Source organism: Amblyomma mixtum, chromosome 9, assembly GCF_055824585.1.
Source record: "Amblyomma mixtum isolate Tamu chromosome 9, ASM5582458v1, whole genome shotgun sequence".
Taxonomy (NCBI): Eukaryota; Metazoa; Arthropoda; class Arachnida; order Ixodida; family Ixodidae; genus Amblyomma; species Amblyomma mixtum.
Window position 1 is genome coordinate 25,636,424 of NC_143020.1, and position 23,887 is coordinate 25,660,310.

Here is a 23,887-nt window from a genome sequence, read left to right on the forward strand (position 1 = left end):
ATTTAGCGCTGTTTTTTCTTTCCTGAACACGCTGTAACGAGGTTCGCTTTATGGAAAAGGCATATGAAGAAACTCGTTGCGACCTTTGGAAGAACACTTTTCTACAATTTCCTCAGTATTGTAGCAGCGCCACCCTTTCCTCCCCGACTGTGCAACAATGGACGAAGAGCATGAAGCATGACTAGCATGGAGAAGAAGAGCATGACTAGCTGCATGTCACAAAGCTGCAGCTCAAGCATCCTGGATTGGAGGAATATAAACGTGCACAACAGGTGGTGACTTGTGGACGAGGCCCTGACTTAGAAGAGGTAGAGTCACGGGATGCCACTAGGAACCGTTCTTACCACAGTTAACGAAGAATGCACCTCGGTCCTCAACCTCAGCTCTTGTGCAGCGTTGAAAAAGCAACCTTCATGCGCATCAGGATAAAGTGGCACATAAACTTGTACAGTATTACGTAGCAATGCACGCTGTGCTTACTCATCGATTTCTCGTACATTCCAACGCGTGGGAAAAGGCAACCAGCTACCTCGATCAGTGCCACTTGAAATCTTGACGACACTTACGACCACAACAAAGAAGCGCTTGTTTAACGCACTGAAGCGTATGAGCTCGCGAGGATTCATTTTTTGAAAGTTGTTGAGCTTGGTGACGGCCACTTGTAACTTTCATGCATTAAGAAACAGATGCTCGGCACACGACCCCAAACTATAGGCGATGGAAATCTCTGAGAGCTGTTCCTCCGGCTGCTTCCGATGGACCCCCGTTATCCTGGCTGTTTTCTAATCTACGGACCTCTTCCAATTCGCCTTGTAAGCCGACAAGAATACGGGCGCTATGAACATTTGCCCGCAGTTTGCCGTCACCCTTAGAGTCAACCCCCTTCCTTGAAAAGAGAGTTGCGTCACCACTTGTTGACAAGCTCTGCCACCACCTCGAGCAGGTGATCACTCTCACAATGCCGGGAAGCGGCAGGATGCATCGTGTGCTTCACGACGGCGTGCTATAGAACGTCCCAGTCCATTCGGCGTCTCCACCCGGGCCGGCATTTGATACTACCACCGCCGTTTCGGCGCCTACGCTTGTCAGTGCTTATCAGAGTGGTACAAAGCGGCAAACCAGCTAGCAGACCGTTGTCGACAATGAGAGGTCAAAACTAGAAACCATGTCATCTATTCTACGTCGCTGACAAGAAACAAGGTGTCAAATTCCTCACTGTTTAGGTGACTGTTAATATCAGTGTAGCCATAGTTTTTGACCTAGAGAATTTTGTTGTTTTCATCGATCAATCCCAGAGTTACTGTGTTGCTAAAGTAGTGCTGTAATTGTAAATTTTATTTTCTCCGCGTCTGTTCTGAGTGTGTTTTTTTCTTTTTTCCTTTCATTTCATTATTGTATTGCCTCCTATAGTCCCCGGGCTTTCTCTGTACATTGGATGATTTGCTTAACATATTTGCATTATACGTATGCTGTTTACATAATGTTTGCCCCCTGCAACAATGCTTCAATGGGGGCACTCTTGGTATTTTGTACAGATGAAATTGAATAAAAATGACCACAATAATTTAATTCATCTTTACTATGGCCACTGAAGACCGAAGGCCGCTCTTATATCCATCCTGTAGTACATGCCGTCCTGTAGAAGCTGCGGCCACCTTATACACGAAATCTTCCTAGTCTCGTCTGCCCACCTAAATTTCTGTCCTGCCTGCTATACTTGCTTTCTGCTGGAATCCAGTACATTGCCCTTACCAACAATAGGTTACATTGTCTACTAATCATACGCCCTGCACATGTCCATTTATATTCTTTGATTTCAACTAGGCTCGGTGGCCTTGGAGCGTTCGAAACCAGCCAACTTCCTCAATTACTCAGACTCCTTTGTTTAAGCCACGCTTCTCCAGTGCGACTAACTGTCTCGTCATGTTCAAAGGCGCCAGCGCACTGAACTTACTCGTCCCTCTAATTCCGCAGCATGGAGAAACCTTCTTGAAGCACCATCCTTCAGTCGTCTATTTTGCATCAGCGGATGAAGACTAGGATGAAGCCATAAGAGCCGCATGGTAACGAGCTTGCACTCCGGGATTTAAATGTGGTTTAGAATACAGGTGCTCTCGGGTTCTGGAAGGCGGTTTTGTGGAAGCCCTGCCCTCAAGTACGCTGTAAATTAGCTCGGGCCGGGAGCTTGAAAACGTCCTTTTTCTTGTCATCTCAGTTGCTTAACGAGAACTTCGATTCTCGCAATTTTGAGGTAAGAGGTGCTATGAGAGCTTCCTTGCAAGCAGCCTTCACCATTCGATAGCGTTCCAAGTGGCTCGTGCAACGTTATGTGATGTTTGACGCCCACTACAATGATCAAGGCTGGCACATTTGAGCACATGAACATTCTCAAACCTAGGATGCACTTATACTGAATGCACTCGAAAGTACAATGTCTGAAAACCGTGAAATCGGTCTGTCTATTGAGCACAGGGACGGGACAAAACACGAAGCAGCAAAACACAGCACAGTACACCATATGCAGAGATCGTCGTTCGGAGCTCACGGCTAGCCTGTAATCCCACTTCTACTTTCTAGTCAGTTGTTCTGCAGGTGTGAAATACAGCACAACTAGCTTCGCATCTATCAGCACACACAAAGTGACAGTCGTGTATTGTCTCAAGTTTCATTCACTGTTGGCTTCCTCCATATGCCACGTTTAGCAGGCAAGTGGTACCTAGTGAAAGCACGCACACTGTTGTTTAAAACGCTCGCACAAAATATCATGTCATAAATGTTCTTAAACGTCATATTTATAATTTTTAATTGCAATACTTTCGCACTATTAGCTTGAGGTTAAGAGGAACGGCATGATTTGCCCTTTTCAATGATATCCATGCCTCCCATCAAGTGTCGGGCTTGTATACCCTGCTCTGCTTGCACAGCAGTAGTGCTCCAGCATACAATAGAGCCGGATGACTAGACTACCAGCAGACGCATTATGATTGGAAAACAGCACAGATGTCTGACACAAGAAAAAGTTGCGAGAGTCTTTCTGCGACTTCAGCGTTAACGAAATTGATCCGATCAAAAGCACAATATGAATGCTGTCGAACGCTTTGCTGAAGTTGAGCAGAAACGGTGTACGCTTGGATTCGTCGTGCGGGGAGTAAAATGAAGCACGCTGAGAGTTCTATACCGAGATCCGAAAGTGGCGTAACTGGTGGCCTCCAAGCATCGAAATCAGTAGAGCATGAAGAGTATGCGTCCCCGCTTGAGATGGGAGACGAGATGGATGCTGCTGAACTTGTACCACTAAAGGCACCGGGAAGGCGTAGCACGCGTTATAGCTGTTTAGCAATCTTGAATTGTGGCTTTGGGTAAATGAATGGAGGGCGCTATTTCCTGAATCTCCTCAAGTACGTTTCCCATTCCATGTAAGAATTGCGTGAATTTGTGCGACGTTAAACACAGAAAAGCGAAAATTTTGAAAACCCTGATCTGACATAAATATCTCCGCAGTTTTATGTATCTGAAATAAGGGCACTTAAGCACGTTCGTTATCTCTAAAGGGTGAGCGACAATACTCTTTTCACTTAAAATATTTTGAGGACCATAAAAGAGAAATTTCGATTTTGCACCGTGCTATATTCCAGCAAATAATGAAAATCCTTTATTGAAAACCTCGATGGAGGACCTGACTTATTTCATGATTTTGTCTTACGGGCGTACTAAAACATGCATCTGACACCGCAAAAAGGAGCCTTCGAGTGAAATTGGAGAATGTTGTTATATATTATTTACATTTTTCGGCATACCGACAGTAACTGCTACAGAAACAAAACTCTCGTGCGTTTTAACAGGCCCTCATGATTAACATGGAATAAATATATTGGTGCTTATGTGGAAACGAGAGGTGCGTGTGATTGTTCCGTTCACATGTGATGGACCTGAAAGCACAGGTCCCTGCTGCGATGACCAGATTTCGCTGCAGGCGTTAGGGGAAAAGCATGCTAGTGCTCTACGATGTAAACACAGCTTAAACATGCATGTAGTTAGTAAATTGTGGCGTTGCCCACCTACAGGGCGGATGTAAATTGGAGTATAATCTGAGGTATAAAGTTTTGTGCCTTGAAAGTGCTTAAAAGCACTTTCTGCTGGCCTAGTTGATTATGGCTCATAATTAAATATTTAACGGTGCAAAAAACAGACGAAACACAAAGGTGGCTTTGGCCATATAGCGCTTTGTTTTATTGTGTACCTATGTGCTTAGTCTGTTTTTTTTGCACCGTTAAATATTTATTATGAACTTATCTCATGCATGCGGTTCACTTATAGAGTGCAAAGGTCACTCGTTAATAACAAATTATACTTGATGATATCATGTTTTACTTACCAGATAAAAGCATACTTCGAATATCAACACGCAGCTATAATGGCGATTATGATGAGAGCAACAGTGGAAATACATGCAACGGTGCTATGCGGCGCAATACCTCATATGAGCAAAACGTCATCTTCTGGACGTTCGGTAAAAATCGCATACTTCCTTGGGGATGCTAAATCCTTCCTCGACATAAAACTTTTTCCGGAACTGTACAAAACGCTGTAGTTTCCCCTAATCGGCCCTTTCTCTCGAGTTGAGTGTATAAAAATGGAGAGTACATGTGGGCTCTCTGCAGACTTCAAAATCACACAGGTAACATCTAAATCCATTGAAACATAGCAAAATTTGAACACGTTTTAAAATTTTGACAGGAAGTTTCGTGTCTGTGTAATTCTCCAGCTGTCGTTATATGGCAGTCCCGGCGTAGTAAAGATGGAAGGCATCGTCGGCAAAGCCTTTGAGAGTGTGGCCTACCTTATCGTTTTCGGTCATGCTGTTATCGACCTTCCGGCACAGTGCCAAGATATCTTGGATGTAGATGATATATGATGCAGTCGCCGTTTGGGCGCGAGCTGCAAGTTCCTTTTTGGCAGTAAGCTGACTGCCAACTGGCTTCCCAAACAGGTCGCGGAGCTTCTGTTTGAGGACATCCCACGTGGCAATTTGTTCTTCGTGGGTTTCGAACCAGACGTGTGCGGTGCCGGCAAGATAAAATATCACATTGGCCAGCATCAGCCTGGCGTCCCACCTGTTGTGCTGGCTAACACGGTCGTAAAGCGAGTGCCAGTCCTTGACGTTCACACCATTTGTGCCGCAGAATGTGCCCGGGTCGCGAGGGTGGGCTACGACAGTTGGCGTGACAGGCACAGACGGGGGGGGGGAGGGGGGGGGGGGAGGTAGCCATCGCGACGGGTCGGCGGGTCGTCGTCATGTAGGCTCGAACCCGCGACCTCCACCAAGAGATGTTACGGTGAAGCCTGTATTGACGGCTGCGCTGCGATGGCCAGCACTCAGCTCGGACTCCCAGGGTCCAGCTTCACACTGTCAGCGTCGTAGTAGCTGTGTCAAAGCACTGCCCGTAAGTGCTCGGACAGCTTACGGCTTGGGATAGAAAGAAGTCTTTAACGCTGCAATCAACTTTTCCCCTGAAGACAGTGGTCCGCGTAGCCAAGGAAAAGGGGTTGATAGCTGGGCAGGAAAGCTGACCAGAACCCCTGTCATGCGGACACCGTAGAGGTCTTTGAGAATGAAGTCCTCATGTTCAAAGGCGTCAGGAGTGCTGTTATATGGCACAAATCTTGCGCCTGTCCCGGTAAGGACCCTGGAGGCGAAGCCGTTCCTCCGAGATCTTTGAAGCCCTAAGCCGCCGCCTTCGATAACCTGTAACCGCAGTGCTGTCCAACGTAAAAAGAGAAAGATAAGAAAATGTATGCAGCTAGCAGTGTTTGAAAACAACTTTTAAAAACACGAAAGGTTTCGTTTTGCTTTTTGAGCGAGTTTTTATATTTTTCGCACAGATTTCAAGACAATAATGTTGTTGCAGCAAAACCGAGCAACCCTGGTAGCCAAGGTAATACACAAAATTTGCAGCTGCTGCACAGAGTAGCTGTTGCAGTTCTGGTGATGAATGAAAACGTTATCTGAGCTCAACGTAGGAATAGAATACCTTACTTTATTTTAAAATACTCACTTCAACCACCTTATGTGCAGCAGCGGGTGTAATTAGAATGTTACCTGACCGCAACGAAGGAATAGAATGGCCCATTTTATTTTAAAACACTTTCTTCAACCACCTCATGCACAGCAGCGGGTGCTAAGCATGAACGACTGTTTCACCTTTGCCTTTGCTGAGGAGTGCCGTGTGACCGAGGTATAAGGAACTTTTGCAGAGGGTTGACACCCTGTCGTCTCAAAGGTCGATGTGCCGAAAGCGTAAGTTATAATAGGTAGTACGGTGTCGCAGTTCTTGTCACCTAAGGCCACATAAATCAACATTATGTCGATTACAGTTCTGTTAATCGTTCGGTCAAGGTGTTCGATTCTAGGTGGCACGTGGCGGAATGCTGGGAGGTTGCGTACAGATGTAGAAGCGCCATCACGACATGTGCAGTGGACTGACGGCCTCGGTGACTTACAAGTCGTAGTGGTCCATGTCGTAAGATGAGAATACCTTGCAGAAAGAAACTTGATACGGAGTAGCAAATGAGAGGGCAGTCGTTTCACAGTAAGGAGTCAGATAACTGGCACCGACAAAGGTTTAGTGACTGCCATCGGAAGACTTTGAGAACGAATCCAGCAGATCAATGTGCATTTGCTCACTCGGAGGCGTCCCTGGGTAGAGGGTAGCAGATGAAGTGGTCGCAGGGCGTTTGTCGCTCTGACATTGCGAGCATTTTGCTACCTACTACTCTGCTGTGGATGGCAGTTACGGTCAGTAAAACTGTTTTTGGGCACGGCGAAACTTCGACTCAGGCGTGTTGACCATGTGTGGGCTCGTTGTCCAGTAAGGCCAAAACAGAGAGCCAAAGGCATTTCAAAAACCACAGGTCGAAATTTTGCACCCTAATAAACGCAGGTTTTTTTTCACAGGAGACCACCGCTTACACAAAAACGGAAAGTAGAACCATGGTCTTGTGCAGTGGCGAAGAGGGGCTTGAGACGTCAACATGCAGACATAGCGGCGTGAGGACTGTGACAAAATTATGGGCATAATACTCAATGGGGCAAGCGGAAGCCGTAGCCTGTGTCGGCTTGTCCTTGGCCACTCCAGCACACAACAGCGATGTTTTACATTTTTTGGCGGCAAAGTGGAGGACACAACGAAAGGTATATACAGGGTTCACCAGCCAGCAGGAAAATGAATGGGGAGTGACGATTTCAACTGGCGTTCATGGAAGTATGCGCGAAACCGCTTAACTACGAAGACCACTTCAAGACGTTGTTGTTCGAATAACATGTATTTCCACTCTGGCTTCCTTATCGATCCGCTCCCATATGCAGTGACATTCTCTTCCTCGTCAGAGTGTTGCACCAGTGCCTTCATCACTGTATCCGCATGAACACCGGTATACATGGAAGGGTCAAACTGGTGGAGTATACGATCGAACGTCAAAAGAAATTTCAGCTGACGAAAAGAAGTTCACACTCTGGTTGCAGTCAAGATGAGAGCTTTTGTGAAGCACATTCCTCAGCGGAGAGAGCAGGTAGGCTTAACGCTGTTTCAAAACGGCGGATGTAAGAGCTGGTGAGCTCAGAGAACTGCTGAACACTTTGGCGTTTTCTGGCGTTTTAACTGATTTAACAGCGGCAGTTTTGTGGGGTCCAGGCTGCACACTGTACGTGAACGGGATGTCCTAGGACAACGCTTGAAACTCTCGAAGTCGTCAGTTATTCCTCTCGAGTACTAGACCCACCGGATTCACACAGTCCAAGACAACAGCTTATCAGAGATCTTCCCAAAAATCTTAAGCTGCGCAATACTGCATAACAGATGCTTGGAAGGTCGCTTCTGAATTGCCAAATTAGAAAGGCGTAACATATAATAAAAACTGTCTGGCTTCACAAAGGCCCTCTTTTTTTTCTCGTCCTCCGCTTGCACAGGAGTTTGCCACTAACGTGATCTAAGATCAAAATAACGAAAATGAGAGGCGGCAGACATGCAGTGTACGGCGCCATCTATGAGCGTTTGCGGGTATGTGGCTTCTATCAATGCTGGCATTCAGATGGTTATAGTCCGCACAAAACATCCACCTAGGATCATTCTTACGCAACAAAATTACTGGACTACATAAAGAGCTGAAAAATTCAGGAATGGAATCCTTTTGGAGCTTATCGTGCTCTTGTTCATAAGTCGCTTTGGGCTCGCATGGCGACACACGACACTGCTTTTGGCTCGTCAGGCGCAGAGAACTTGCGTCGAGAGTGTGACCGGTGTCAGACCTCGGGATACATGGCGGAACATTGGTGTGAGCAAAGTCAAATGCAAACATGTATTCAAGCTGTACGTCCTCCAGTTCCCTACTTTGGATGGAGTTGAGGGTGGCGTTGAACATGCAAATAAATAAACGTTCATCGGACAATGGCTCCACGGGGTCGGCAGGCTGCTACTCCGTTCTTTGCTACAGCGACAGATGCATCGTCTTTTGTGGAGGGAAGTTTACAGCTGGTAATCCAAGCCACGGGTTTATTCCCAGGGATCTTCCAGTGCAGTAATGTAACACTCCTCATGACACAGCTCGAGTAAACGGTTGCAAACCAGCCTAAAACTTGCCAGTGGGAGGCAACGAGGAGATCTGGAATACTACTGTAGATTGCAATGGCACCACTGTCTACTGGGACACGCCGAAAGCAGTTTTCTTGCTGCACGAATTTTGCAGCAGGCCACGCTAAATAGCTCTCACAGAGTGAACTGCTCCTCTCCAAAAGCCATATGTAGCTCCATGCCTTTTAAGAAAGTTGATTCCCAAAATCACGTCATTCGTAGAGTCAGAAAAAATGCTGAATTCTGCTGGAAAAACTTGTCCAGGAAAGGAAACTTCCACCTTAAATACTCCGAAAACAAGCAAAGACTCGCTGCTCATTCCAAAAAATTCTGCGATTTGGTCAGCTAAACATTCAGAACGTAGAGCCGTTTAAACTCGGTACTAATGACAAAAATGATTATAAAATTGATTCCTGTAGTGAAATCTTAAAATACGCAAAAAACTGCGTTTATCAGAGGGCTACCGCTCAAAAATGCTTTTGTATCTAGGGGTATCGGTTTGCTACACCGGGTGAAATACCAACAGGGTTAAAGAAAAGAGCCTTATTTTTCCTAGTTCACATCCATTTTATGAATTGCCAAGTAGTTTGAGGTATATTTAACAAAAAAATATATCGTCATTCCCTTCTTCAGAAGGGCTCGTTTAAGACGCCATTTTATAACCTATTACTAAAGCGCCCCTTCATGACACAGCTAAAGTGTCATCGAACCACGAACTTTCTATGTTCTCTGTGGCGCTGCATTTATTTTCTATAAGGTTGAGCCCGAATTTACCTCTTTCTTTAGATATTTAGAGAGGAAATTAATAACTTCCGCACTTTCTATTGTTTGGTCCAAGCGACGCACAACTATAATACTCTGAATACAGGAAAAGAAAAGTAATTTTTTCTCCTCGGCTGCTGACCCGAAACACGCGGAATTGATCATGGGGCGGCTGTCACATTTCGATGGAGGTGAAACGCTAGAGGCCTGTGTACAGTCGATGCCAGTGCATGTTAATGAATCTCAGGTGGTAGAAATTTCCAGAGCTCTCCACTATGACATCCCTCTTAGGCTGAGTCGCTTTGGGACGTTAAACCCGATGAAAAACAAAAACAAAATAGTTATTTTTTTTTACGTGTACCCCTCCATGGTCAGCTGTACTCAATAATGTAAAACCGTTTCCTAATTTATGGAAACAATCAAATGCTTGTTTTCTTCTTTTCCCTCTTTTACTTAAAATTTCTTCCTTTTTTGCCTCTGTCTTGATTGACGGTAAATACCTAGGTACTTGTCCCACATCATTCTTTTTGTGTGTTGTGAATGAAGTATTGAATGTGTACCGTCCAATCATATGATAGTTTGGAACGTGAAAATTAGCATGCATTATTGAATTGCCATTGATTGGCTCACTTTCTAAACGCTGAGTAGTATTCTGTGTTGCGTTATAGCAAATGTTTAGAGCGTCAATATGCTTCATGAATCAAGGTGTGAAGGACTTGTCTCGAGGCATTATTGTCACCTTTTGCCACTTGTCACTAACATACTGTACCATATATGCATGTCCGAGGAAATGAGTGAATGCAATCATATTTTCTCTTTACATAATCGACATCTTTCATGCCTTCTATCCTTGTTTTATTCCGCAGAATATCAATTCGAAGAAAACTTTAAGCGCTTCTGAATTAAAATTCGTTTGAATTTAGGGTAACACAGGGTGGCTTTTGAGCTGCGCATTGAGATCGTCATGAATAATTTGTGCTGTGTTTTACAAAGAAGAAAATTGTTTTCACTCGTGTATGATTCAGCGCATACCAGGAAGTTTGGAAATATCCTTTCAGAGAGGGTGGTTCCGGTTTCTGCCTATAGTTCTGCCAGATATGGATGTGTTTTCTAGTTACCACACATATTCCCCTTGAGTGGTTTGTGGCTTTATGTCTTAGCGAAATCTATGACACAGTTTTATGTCCAGCCTTATTACTACCAACAACATAATGCATGGCATGTTGGCGTTAAGGCTACTTTGCCTGTCTGAAGTTATTCTTAATTAGCAGTCCTCAGCTTAAAATTACAGGAACATCCATTCTCCACCTTTAGCCGCCGCGGTGGCTCAATGGCTATGGTGCTCGGCTGCTGGCCCGAAAGACGCGGGTTCGATCCCGGCCGCGGCGGTTGAATTTCTTTGGAGGAGAAATTCGAGGCCCGTGTACTGTGCGATGTCAGTGCACGTTAAAGAACCCCAGGTGGTCGAAATTTCCGGAGCCCTCCACTACGGCGTCTTTCATAGCCTTAGTCGCTTTGGGACGTTAAACCCCATAAACCAACCAACCAACCATTCTCCACCTTGTTGATTGAAATATATAACGAACGCCTTATACCGAATCAATAACTCTGCTGTAACATTTTTCTATGTACAAGAGGCATAAAAAATAAAGCTGCGTATGTAAAAATAGACACGCTTCGGAAACGGCACATTCGAGAGGACCAGCCTTGTGACTAGCACGCAAGATGCGATGTGTTTTTTTATTTAACGGCCACAACGCTTTTAGTCTGTAAGTGGTTTCGTCTCCGATGTTACCATGCCTTTAACATAACTATGGCAGAGAAAAATAAAATAAAAGTTTTGCCTTCCTCCTTTGGTGTTTCCTGCCCATCGAAAACGTGATGCGACACACCACCTACGCTCAGTTATATGTAAGCTTCGTTTCGATGATTTTTATACCACGATCCCTTGTGCCATGACGTCGCGATGTTTCATGCTCATTGCGTCGCATTTGCGCCTGCGTATCCTACTCGACTTAAGCGGTTGCGTCTTCGAGGTTTGAAGTTCGGCCTTCAAGGTCATGTGGCCTTCAGACCTGCGCAATCTAAAACTGGAGGAGACATTTAAGGCCGCCTTAAATATATGAGGCTTTAGCGTTAATAGGTGAACGCACATATATTCGGAGTTGGTCGTTCTTTATTTTACATTCATATGCAGCTGGCAGTCCTCATACCACTCCTGACGCATTGGTGCTGCGGTTTCTGTTTCTCTGGCGGCGTCAACCTCTGCAATCGTTCTCTTCCTTACAAGAAAAAAGTTGGAGGCTTATCAAGGTTAAGCCCAGTGGATGCGAAGCAGCCTTTGTTTTGCATTCTTATTATTAACGTCCTTAGCGTTTGGAGGCATCTTGACCGCGTACACGCCCGGCGCAGACACTGGCGCGGTTGCGGGCACAGAGACTGACACGACGGCGGGCGCGCGCCGCTTCATCCCTGGCGTGACGTCACATATCACGTGATGCAGCGATGGTGGCGCCGCCGCGTCGCGCGCGACGGCGCGAACAGAAGCGTGGAGGCCTCCGCCGGGCGACGTCCGACGGCGCGATATGAGGCCCCACCTGCAGCCGGTGTGACGTCATCACGTGACGTCACATCATGTGATCTCACTTCAAGGTCAATGGTGGCCACCGCCGGGCGTCGCGCCAAGGGCCGAAACCTACGTTAATATGCTTCGCATAAAAAAGATAAAGAATATAAAACCTGCTGAGAGCCGCTCTCGCGCCTTTGCCCACTAACTGCTCCCAGTTTCTCATTGCTGTGTGAATTGTCTTGCTTTCCCGTTTATTAACTACTTTGCGAAGCAGTGTTTTTAGCAGAATTTGAAGAGCGCTGGAAATATACCGTGTCAGGACAATAAGTTGGGTGAAAATGTTCTCATATAGATTAAAACGCTGGAATAAACTAACAGCGTTTTCTGTATGAAAGGTCAGTCAATACTATTAGAGTGAATTAGCTACGAATAGGGGATAATTTGATTCAGTGAAGCGTTGAGTATATGCTTTCAGACATTTTATTGCTCTGTAGATATATGCGGAAATAAAGAAACCACAGAAAAAAGCGGGGACGTCGTCTAAACTACTTCGCCCAGAATCCAGGTTCTTGCAACGCTTGCTACTATTGCTTTCCTTTAATATCTTGGCAGAGTTTCTTTTCGTAAACGCGGTACTTCTTGACGCCTTTTTGGTTGCAGAAGAAGTCGTACGCAAATAAGCAGCATTGTGGAATATTGTCGATGTTTTTTTCATTCACCCAGAGCTCGCATCCTGAAAGAAAAGAGGTATATGCTTATTTTTCATTCTCGAATTTCCGCGCAAATCATACGTCGTGCATCATCACGGTTTTAACGAAGCCTTAAAGTATCAAAATGAATAATAAGTACCCCAGGAAGCATTGTGTCAAAGGTCGTCCACCAGAAGTGTCTTCGGTAGCAGCATGCCTAATTTACAATACATGGCGCCATACTGAGTAAATCAAGGCAGTCGCGGGTGCATGATTGTGAGCTGAAAGGATGCAGATTAGCGAAAAGCGGACACTTGTTGTATGGTGTTGCGTTTATTTTTTTTTTGCTTTGCAAAAGCAATATTCTTGCTTTTCTGAAACTGTCAGTGACAGGCGTGAGTTATCCAGTGTTTTGTTTCCGTGAGAAATCTCGTAATAAATGTCTTTAGGGGGGGCTGTTTTCCTGGAGCTTCAAGTCCTACGTACCTTTCAGCATGCTTCGACAACATGGAAAGTTCAAATGGTGGTAAAGATGCGTTTGCACAATGTATAAAAGAAGCCTCGAGGAGGCACCCAATGACAACTTTTGGAAGGCTTTTATAAATGGGCTTGTAGTGCGTCGTGCATACTATTCAAAAATGGACTCGAGAACGCCCCAGTGTGTTTCCCCGCCGCACAGTCCCAGCGCAGTCTTCCCATTCTTCATTGTCTTGGCAGAAAAGATGATGACAAACTCTTAACACTCAAAAATCTTTCTAATACTTCTGGTGCAGTAAAAGAAAGCGACAAAAACGGGGGCTCCTAATAGGCAAAACGTACTGGAAATTCACTTCACACTTCTTTACGCCATTAAAAGAATGGCTGCAGTAATTACTGATGTTCGGTTTCAATTACGTTTTGCTTTTGCATATGTTCACATTTTCTGTATCCTACACCACCTCTTTATGAGATATCGAAACTTGTTCGGCCAAGAAGTCAGACTTGCATTACATTGGACAATCTTGCTAGCGAAAATTTACAGAAACGAAATAGGCGCGCCCAAGTGATCAGTATTTCAGGCTACTTAAATTTAACTATATTACATGCGGCATTCCAAACCTTGTACCTGTGGAAACTAAAAACCAGGGTAACAGTGAGAGTTTGTCAAAGTCACTATCTTCAAAAACACAAGTTTCTTTCTCTTTGCTGTCGTTACTAGAATAAGAACATACGCTCCACATACAGGGTGTTTCACCTAAGACTTTCTGCAATTTTTAAAAATAAGCTATTTGAATTAGATGCGCGCTTTTTCTGGCATAGCATTGTCAGTGGTGTAGTACATCATAACGCAGCTAAGACGTGCTAACGAGCAGGCTTGTTAACCAATATTTAATAGTTAACTTTTAAACTAATACCGTTGGACTCCTTAATTATTTAGAGGCATGTAGCCCGCCGTAAGCAATGTCCATATCCGTTTTTAGAATTTCGAGAACGGGATTATCCTCGGCGCTGTGGCCCAACAAATTTTGGCTATTTCGACGAGTTGGTTCACTGGAGAGGTTGCTTTGCCTGCAAGCTTCTCAAACCGCATGTATTTTGGCGCGATGTAGGCGAAATTTGTTGGGCCACAGCGCCAAGGATAATCGCGTTCTCGAAATTCTAAAAACGGACATGGACATTACTTACGGTAGGCTCCATGCCTCTCAATAATTAAGGAGCCCAACGGTAATAGTTTAAAAGTTAACTATTAAATATTGGTTAACAATCCTGCTAGTTAGCACGTCTTAGCTGAATTATGATGTACTACACCACTGACACTGCTATGCCAGAAAAAGCGCGCATCTAATTCAAATAGCTTATTTTTAAAAATTGCAGAAAGTCTTAGGTGAAACACCCTCTATACAATAATGGATGCCTCTGATCATGTCTACCTTTGCGACTTTAGCAAGAAGAGTAGTCTCACAGAGATTTGAAAATGTGCGTAAAATTTGCTCTGCCTCATTATCCCCGTATATAGCTGCTGGTGAAAACGGCGTAAGCAAACCTTAGAACATGAGAGTAGAAGTATCCGCGTTATTTGCATTTACCTAATGCCCAAGACACGTTGCGTGTCAACCTCCGTCTTTCCTTGCCTTTCTTTACTGTCTTCCTCAAAATAGACTTAGTACATGCAATCCTTCCGTGTTCGATCTCGTTTTGCAGCAAAGTTTGTAAAAACAAAGAGCAAATGATACCTACCTTTGCCCTCGTTCATATAGGGGACGCTGAAAAGGTCGCAAGTCTCTCCGTCGCTGAAGATGAGGGTGTCCGTGAGTTTTGTGCCATCTGGTCACAAATGAAAGCCTATGAACCACTTGAATCGCAGAAACTGTCATTCCACTATAAATCTATAACTCGTAACATGCACAGCTGCTGGTATCGTGGACGTTTCTTCTGTGCCGCCTGCCGCAGTGTTTTTCCTCTTTTCTAACCATCCCTGCTGCCAGCAAGGTCAGGACGTAGCTGTTTGCACTTCCGCAAAAACGCGTTATAAATGATAACAAATCGCGGCTGAAGCGCTCACGATAGCTCGCGCGGTCCGGTGACCATAATGAGAGTCTTAGCGGTCGGGTAGTTCTCGTACTTCAGGTAGAATCACTTTGTTAGAGCATGTTTGCTTAGCTTATAGGTCATCCAGAGAGAGATCCGACATTGTGCATCAACGATGCGTTAGATGAAGGCCGCGTTCGACCGATTTTGTGCATTTTCGACATCGCCATCTGTCGCATCTTACGCCAGTGCAGCTTTAACGATAGCTTAGTGCACGCAGAGACAGACCATATTAGCCGTATTGTTTCCAGTCTGCGCGACGCGGTAAGAGCAGAAAATTCGGACATCCGACTGCACATGCGTCGTTTACCACCTGTCTAGAAATTCCAGCAAGGCATTACGATTTTTCAAATCACTCCCATCGGTTGATCCGTGATGGTCTGACATGCGTGGGAGTGCATATTTGTGTTTCATGGGGGCCCTACTCCAGTATGCGTTAATGACATGAGCCGGTGTGTGTGTTCAAGACATGAATTTCACGTGCGTCTACTCACTGCGATGCGAGTGCCATCATCACCCATGAAACTCATTGTACTATGCCATCATCAACCTTCATTCGCACTTTCCCTTTTCTCCCCTTCCCTTTCCCCAGTGTGGAGTAGCAGGCCAGGGCCTTGTTACCACCGGCCCACCTCTCCTCCTCTCCTCTTCATAAAATTTCTTTCTCGCGCTTTGCTCAGTATAGACGCTTTGCCTAATCGGTACAGATGCAACAGTGTACTTGTAAATTTTCGGAGCGAGCTTGCCCGGTGGTTATACACGCTTTCAATGCCACGTTTTCTTTGCTGTTTTTCAGTACCTAGGTTCTTTCCGGGATAATGTTACGAGGTATGGAATGTTCTATTCGATTTCCGCTCTTTTTGGAACCGCGAGCTGACGGGAATTACCTCAATAAGTAAGCACTTACAAGGAACTCGAGCACCCTTTGAAGCCCGCATAAAATAATTTACTATTATTATTTGCCTTTTTGTATATGCTGTTATGTACAGTGCATGTACACACCATGCTATCGACAGAAGGAAGACAGTAGTGTGCATAAAAATAAGTAAATAAACTTTGCAACTCCTTCTCGGTCACTATAAACAAGTGGTGCCGCCACAATTCATTCTTGTGTGGTGCGTTTCCATGATCCAAATAAAAAATTTCTTCGTAATAACCGCGTGTTCGTTATTCCTGCGGCCATTATAAGAGGGCTCGAATGTACTCCGTCTTATATGTCCATTTTCATATGCCCCTTTCGAGGAAACTCTAAAACTCGTGTTTTTTTAAGCGTATTTCAATCACCAAACTATTCAAAAAGGAAATTGTCGCGTGTTCTATAATGTATATTTCTTCACCAATTATAAGATACGAAGCGTGTTTTTGCTTTGCTTTTCATAGTTTCATGCTTTGCGATCCGTATAGTACCCTTGCTGACCCTAGCAGCTTCGAAGGTTGTTTAGTGATCGCAGTGCGATCAAGAACTTCAGATGTAAGATTCAGAGAACTACTTACTCTGCAGTGTATACTGAATGACATTTTCTTTCTTAGTGTAACCATAGCTGAAAACTGCCTTGACTTCTTCTTTCACTGTGTACCTGAAATGAGGAAAAAATGTTTTTAAAGTTATACAGGTAAATATAATGAGTGCGATTTTGAAATTGCTGCGCTGAAAAAGAAAAGCAAGAATATAGTAATCAATCGTTATATACGCAGCCTTCGGCTGTTTTCGTCAAGTTTTCTCATAATCAACGGCTTTCCCTGATTCTTTCACCCTTATGCTGTTTTCGCTTTTTGGTTTCTGGTCGAAAGAGTGACAGCTAAGTGAGCAATTTCACGTGATGGCGGCTCAGGCGAAGGTGACATTAAAGAAATCCCAATGCCTTGTTAGCAAATAGTATCACGTTTGCGACGTGCGCTACCCTACTTGATACCATGCATTTAAAACAAATATACCGAATCTATAGACTGAACGATTTTGTACTCATGCATAGGTGTCACTTTTGTGACAAAAGCTAATGCAGCGAAGTTGCATTCGCCTGGTTAAGTTTCATTACCCAATTTACACATTACTGTGGACACTTGATGGTAGCCTACGCAGTGGTCAGCAAACATTAAAACATAGCAACATGTGCCCTGCGTTGCGTCGATTATATATATGCCCGATGTTTCAGCGAACCCATGCACCAATTTTTCAAAATATTGTTTCATTCAGCTAAACTTAAGCGCTCCGCGGTATTGTACTACCCGTGCTGCAGGACGAGAGAAAACACGAATCATCTTATCAGATCAGTTTTTAAATTCTAATATTTAGTTAACTTTCAACTCTCCCATGTATAAGCCTGAATACTCTTACTGATTTTTTGGGTGGCGGTTAGTAACAGCCATTTTACTTTTTTTTAGTTTCGAAAAAATGATAGCCCTCCCCACCGAGCCTTCAGAAACTTGGTTCCTTTCTTGCGCCGTTCAAAAACCGCATGCCTGCTGAAAGCGCATAGCTCCGTCTATAAAATTGCGTCACCCCCGGTCGCGCAAGCTACATGACACTCTCGGCCCCACCCGCTCTAGAGCAGTCAAGTGGCGAGTAGCGGATAGCTCGGGAGCGCGAGCTGTGGCGAGATTGTCACATGATATCTGGACAGCGCCATGACGGTTGGACGGTGGAGCCGGTAATCGCGCTTTCGCGCTTCTAAAAACTGATATTGCACGAATATGTATTGCACGAATGATATTGCACGCACGAATAACTCATTCTATAGAGCAAAGGGCTCCTAAAACATGTAATCATACTTGCAGGGAAACGAATATTAGATTTTTTATTACTTAATGGACGTGATAACAATAAAAGGAGTCATGGGAGCCTTGCTTGAAATAAAACTTTTAACCGATTCAGTCGTGGTCATCTCACCTACTGCGAGCACTCTGTTTCCCTCTACTCCATCATAAAAATGTATTTGGTGTGCATATTTTCCAATGGTAGTTTTCTTTTATTCGAAGCTACAGTTGATCTCGATCCTTACCTTTCTTTTACTGCGTGAGTAATGTCCTCACCAGGTTTCATTTTGTATTGGTGATTTGAACAAAATTATGTTCAGAAATCATGCCGTTTTAGAAAAAGCGCTTCTACACTTGATCATTGAGCCAGATTGACTAACCGGCATTGTAATATTATGCGGAATCAGTTATATGGCCCTCTCACATTCTCTATTTCGTTTACGTCAGGTTGAAGCAAAGGGCAGATTTGCGCAAAAAAGACACCTGATTGAAATGAATGTGTTGTGAATGCTTTTGTACTTACACAGTCGTTGGACTGGACGAGTTCCTGAACGTGAACTCTGAAGTAACAGTTTTAGTCCCTTCCTGGCGCTCAGTTTCTTTAACTCTCAAGCAAGTAAAATCTTTTCCCCACGAAGCCTGGTCATCGTTGAACGTGGAGAATGCGAGCCAATAATAGGTGGATTCATCTTGGTTCAAGCTCTGAAATTAAATTTCCACATTTGTCAATCTTGCAACAGTAAAAATTCTTCCAATGGGTTACACATTCCTGCACTTGTGTGTGCTTTAAGCTTCAGTGTTCAGCGCAACACTGTTTTTTCTTTAATCTTCGTATGTCGCTCTTGATGTCAAAAGTCTAATGAATAAATCAATTGTTACGAGGTGGAAGATAAGAAAGACAAAAATATGCCTTTTCTGCCAACCACTTTCTAGGCGAAAGAAATCTTCACTTATTATGATCACTGAAAAATTAACATAATTTCATAAATGTTCATTTATTTATTTATTTATTTATTTCATATATCCTCAGGGCCATTGACATTAGAGAGGGGAGTGGTTACAGGTGAAAAAAAACATAACAATACAATAAACGATATGGGGCTATTATCAAAAAAGTTACAGATGTGTCTAATCATACAATGTTAGCTAAGGCGTTCTTGAAAAGCTGGTAATCTTTGATGGTTGCTGTTGGTGCAGGAAGGTGATTCCACTCTGCACCTGTTCGAGGTAAAAATGACTGAAAGAAAGCGTTAGTTCTGCAAAATGGGACACCGACTTGGTAGGCATGATCTAATCTTGATGATAGGTGATGCGGGGAAGAGAGTAATTCACTGCGCAGGTGTGGATGATGAAAGATCTTATGGAATAGGCAGATACGAAACATTTTGCGACGTGAAGCTAAGGATGGCAGATTAAGGCTTGATTTCATTGAAGATATGCTAGCGGTCCTATTATAGTTGGAGAGAATGAAGCGGGCTGCGTTATGTTGGACCATTTCGAGTGAATGAATAAGGTTTTCATGATGAGGGTCCCAGATGGATGCGGCATATTCTAGTTTTGGACGTATTAAAGTCTTGTACAATAGCAGTTTGAGGGATGAAGGAGCTCTGGCGAAGTTACGGCGGATGTAACCCAGCATACGATTGGCGTTGTTAACTATGTATGTGATATGTAGAGACCAAGTGAGAGTGGAAGTGATGTGCACACCAAGGTACTTGTATGAGTGTACTGATTCTAAGGGAATATGATTCAGAAAATAAGTGGGGATACTTCTGTCAGTCCTGGATACGCGAAGAGATTTACACTTATTGATGTTAAGTTCCATTAGCCATGTTTTACACCACGAAGAAACAGCGTTTAAGTCTGATTGAAGGGTAGTTATGTCGTCGCTGCATGTTATTTCCCGGAAGATTACACAATCGTCAGAATAAATGAATATGTGAGGACACAGAAGGAGGCAAGTCGTTAATGTAAATTAGAAAAAGAAGAGGACCAAGGACGGAGCCTTGCGGGACGCCGGAGTGAACGGGATTTGACTGAGAGTTCTGATTATTGGCTGATACGTACTGCGAATGGTTAGTGAGAAAATATTCAATCCAAGTAAGAAGTTTGAGGTCCATGTTCATTAGCTGTAATTTGTAAAGTAACAGTTTATGACACACTTTGTCGAAAGCCTTAGAATAGTCAAGAAAAATACAATCTGCCATTGAACAATTATCAAGAATAATGTTTAGCTTGTGTGTGAAAGAGGCGAGTTGAGTTTCGCAGGAATACTTTTTACGAAATCCGTGCTCTGAGTTCGAGAAAAATGAGTTAGATTCGAGAAAGTTTGCAATATATGAATATAGGATATGTTCTAATATTTTGCACGGGATGCTGGTTAGAGATATAGGTCGGTAATTGTGAGGACAATGCTTGTGGCCAACTACATCAATTTTCATAATTATCCACGTTAAGACGTAACGGGAAGAAACGGGCCTAAAAAATTGGAGAACCCGTACTTACCCGCCCTAGACAGCACAAGTGTAGGCTGTCATAGTACATTACGCGACAAAGAGAACTAGTGAAATGAGCAATAAGGTGGCATAATGGCTTCATTTCCCTAGATATTTTTCGAAAAAGGCGAAAATTGATAGAAAAGTTTAATTAGTGAAAAGACTGCTCTCATTCCCCTCCTAAAAGACCTATACTCACTCTTATGGGCATCTGACTTAAGGAACTATAAGGTTGCGGAGGCCACATTATGTTCTGCAGCCGTCAGGAAATATTGTTTATATTCCGCAAAAATATGTATGCAAGCATATTGTATCAGTTGCATGAAAATAGTCGAATAACTTTGTTTACAGTTACAGATTCACCAGTCCCAAACTTAAACATGTCACAATAGTTTGATTACCTCTAGGCTTATACAGGGTGTGTCACGTAAGGTTTTATGTAATTTTTAATATTATGCCTCTAGGGTGAGAAGAGCACTTTTTTTGGAGCAGCATTCTCAGTGGTATAGTACATCAGAATACCACTAAGACGAACTAACTGGCAGGTTGGTTAACCAGTATAGAATAGTTAGCTCCTTAATTATTACTGTTAGGATCTTTAATGATTGAAAGGCGTAAGTAGTATCAATGTTGGTTTATAGAAATTCGGAAACCCGGTCACCCTCGCTGCGGTGGCCCAGCAAATTTGACGACATTGCGCCAGATAATATGTGGCTTTTGACAAGCTTGCTGGCGAAGGAACCTCCCCAGTGCACGTAACTCGTCGAAATATCGAAAATCTGTTTAGTTATGGCGAACTTCTCGCCCACTAATAACTCAGAAAGCCAGGAGTAACAGTCAAAAAGTTACCTTTTCAATATAAGGTAACCAACCTGCTAGTTAGCACATTTTGGCAGTATTCTGATGTGCTACACTGCTAAGAATGCTGTGCCGAAAAAAGTGCTCTTGTAACTCAAAAACTCCATTTAAAATTTTTTAAAACATTTGGTGAAGCACCCTATACTTTATAAAAGCTGTATTTAATGATCTCCTATGTGTTTAGTGCAATGTGAGTGAGTAATCTATTGTGGAACTTTCACTTAAGAACCGGAAGACGACGGATGAGATGGTTTGCTCTTCACATTAACTTAGTATGGCTGCCTATAATGCATTTGTCACTCCGATTTACTCATATTCAAAGCCCTTCTTGAATTTATGTCTTCGAACTCGACGTACTACCTATCTAGTTGCTAAATAAAATTTAATCTTTAATATGTACTACTTACTGCCGGGCTCAAAGGAATTAATTAGAATGGGCAGTCAAAAAATGCAAACAATATTGCTCAGCCTGCACCCTTAACCAATGACATATTTTCTCAAATCTGGGTAAGAAAGCTACCACCATCGTATATTTAATCAAGTTATAAGTAATGGCACAATTTTTAAAACTTGGTCTTCTTAAACGCCGACTGCACCAAGCCAACCAGGACACAAAACTACACGCATTCAAATTTCTGATCAGGCCTGCGCTAGAATACGCGTCGGTGATCTGAACCCTCATCACGTCTATCTTATCAACATGTTGGAATCTATTCAAAACAAAGCTGCTCGTTTCATCCTTTCCCGTTACTCTCGGTATCAAAGTGTAACAGCACTGAAACTATCGCTCCATCTCTCGCCTCTGGTCATGCGCAGAAAATTCAGCCGTTTATCCTTTTTCCATACTATCTACCACAGCAACACACCATTTTCAAGCTCTCATCTTCTCCCGGCACCGCACACATCGGCTCGTGTAGATAACATGCAGAAGATTAAACCTATTTTCGCTCGGACAGAACGATACAATACTCACCCTTGGTCTTGTCTATCGAAGAGTGGAATTCGCTTCCTTCTAGCATTGCGACTATCGCTGAAACATCCTCATTTCAAACAGCTCTTTGGTCCTATTTAGAAAATTCTAACATATGTTGATGTGCGTTTTTTTTCCACTGTGTGATTCACTTCTTATGTTTGTTTTGTTTTTTGTTTTTTTTTTCTTGGTTGCTCTAGTGTGTGTGTGTGCTGGCCGTAACGTTCCGCAAAATGCTAGATGCTGTGTTTAGTAACTTTCGAAGCCGGGATTTTTCTTGATTTTTTGCGCGGTTTGCTACATGTGAATTTTTTTTCAAATACCTCATATTAGCCTTTTTTTTGTTCCTCTTATTAACTTGTACCTGCCTTCTTAACTTGTTTACTTCTGTTTTCAGCCGTTTGTATTCTGTGTTTTCTATCTGTTGTTTTCTTTGATGAATCCCCCCCTATGTAATGCCCGCATTGGGCGTTTAGGGTATTGAAATAAAAAAATAATAATAAAAAAAGAGCATTCGTAACTGCTTTACATTATTATTTCGGCATTACAACAGTTGAGCAATATACCTTCCAAGCATCTTGGTAGATGCCCAGCGTTTTTCGTCTGCCCAGGAAGGACGTTCGGGCAGCTCACGGCTTGGATCCTGCTCTGCAGCGCAGAAAGATGATCCTAGAACAGCGAAAAGAACAGCAAGCTTCATCTTGAAATTCTTGTGCGCTTCTAAAGCTACTGCCCCTCTATCACACGGTTCTCGTCCAGAAGCATTATATAGCTTTCCTGTTACTAGCAAAATAGCGTGACATCATCAAGATGTTTCATTTTTGGAGAACTTCTGGCATTGTTCCTACGAAACAGCACGAGATCGGTACGGGGGAAATATTCGAATCATTTTTAGCACAGCACCTTTATTGTTCTTTTTTTATTGAAAAAAAATGTCACCCCAACTGAGGCAGCTCAAAAAAGAACACGACTCGTGCGCCCACTACCAGAGGATCACATGATAGAAAGATGCGTATTAAAAACAATCAACTCAGGCACATGATAGATCGCATTAGCTCTCCGAATGCACCTAGCAAGAGGACATACAATAGGCATCTTTATGACATCAAAAACAGGCACATGGCACTTAGCATGATCTCTGCAGACACAGCCAGCAGCACGAAAGCTTGCAAACCCGTAAATAATCCTTCTAATACATAGCGTATAAACAACTAATACTGTTGACTTAAAAAATAAACAAAAGTTAAATCTTAGCAAGATCAGTGTCAAGCACTCATAGCAAAAGCGGTGAGAAACAATGGAAGAAAGAACTACCGAGAATGTTTACTACTTCGAATTCGAGAGAAAGCAAGGATTTGTGCTGCGTATAAGACGACGGTGCCCAGGCAGTGCCGTGAGACGGCGCAAATGGATCACTCAGCCTGTGAAAAACAAGCATGATGGCCCGAAAGTCTGAGTGTCTAGTTTCTGCCAAAACCTTTCCTGTAGAATGATTGTACTCCTAAAAGATTTCTATGCCCAGACCGAGTATGAACCGGAGTGGTATTCACTTTCAGTGCTGTGTTGTTCAATGCCTCTTTTCTAGTTCTTTTTTG

At 43.4% G+C, this 23,887-nt stretch overlaps 1 pseudogene; it reads right to left on the reverse strand.

The window, feature by feature from the left end:
* Positions 1-12,542: 12,542 nt before the first annotated feature.
* On the reverse strand, positions 12,543-22,992 carry LOC149328549 (female-specific histamine-binding protein 2-like; annotated as a pseudogene).
* Between the last annotated feature and the right edge of the window lie 895 nt (positions 22,993-23,887).